Source organism: Orycteropus afer, unplaced genomic scaffold, assembly GCF_000298275.1.
Source record: "Orycteropus afer afer isolate SDZICR_OR568_19922 unplaced genomic scaffold, OryAfe1.0 scaffold01099, whole genome shotgun sequence".
Lineage (NCBI taxonomy): Eukaryota > Metazoa > Chordata > Mammalia > Tubulidentata > Orycteropodidae > Orycteropus > Orycteropus afer.
Window position 1 is genome coordinate 296,484 of NW_006922686.1, and position 501 is coordinate 296,984.

Genomic DNA, 501 nt, shown 5'->3' on the forward strand with positions numbered 1-501 from the left:
CAGGCTCTAGGGGCTGGGTGAAAGCCCTTCAACCTTGGGGTCCAGCTCTGCCTCCTGCTCCCAGCCCACTGGAGCTAGAGGCTTTTCTTCACTCACACAGCTGCTGGCTGCTGAGGCTGAGAAGACCCAAGGTTGACAAATAAAAAGACACAGTCCTGATGTTACCAAACCACAAAGCAGGCGGTTATGTCCATTTTAAGTGTCAAGGTCAGCAGTGCATAGCAGGCTGCTGAGCAACGACATGGGTACATGCAGGGTGGAAGCGTGCCATAGGCTAGAGACCATTGCCAAAGCTGCTTCTTACATATGAGAAGCAGACCACATACCCAAAGCAGCTACTAAGCTGCTTGTGGTAGATCCCACCATGGAGTTGATTGCCAGACTCATCATGGGGAATAACCACCACCAGCTGCCCAGCCACTCAACCAGGCCCAGCCAAGTTGAAACACAAACATAACTACCACAGTGCCTAAGGCACTTGATGGCTAAGCAGAAGGCTGG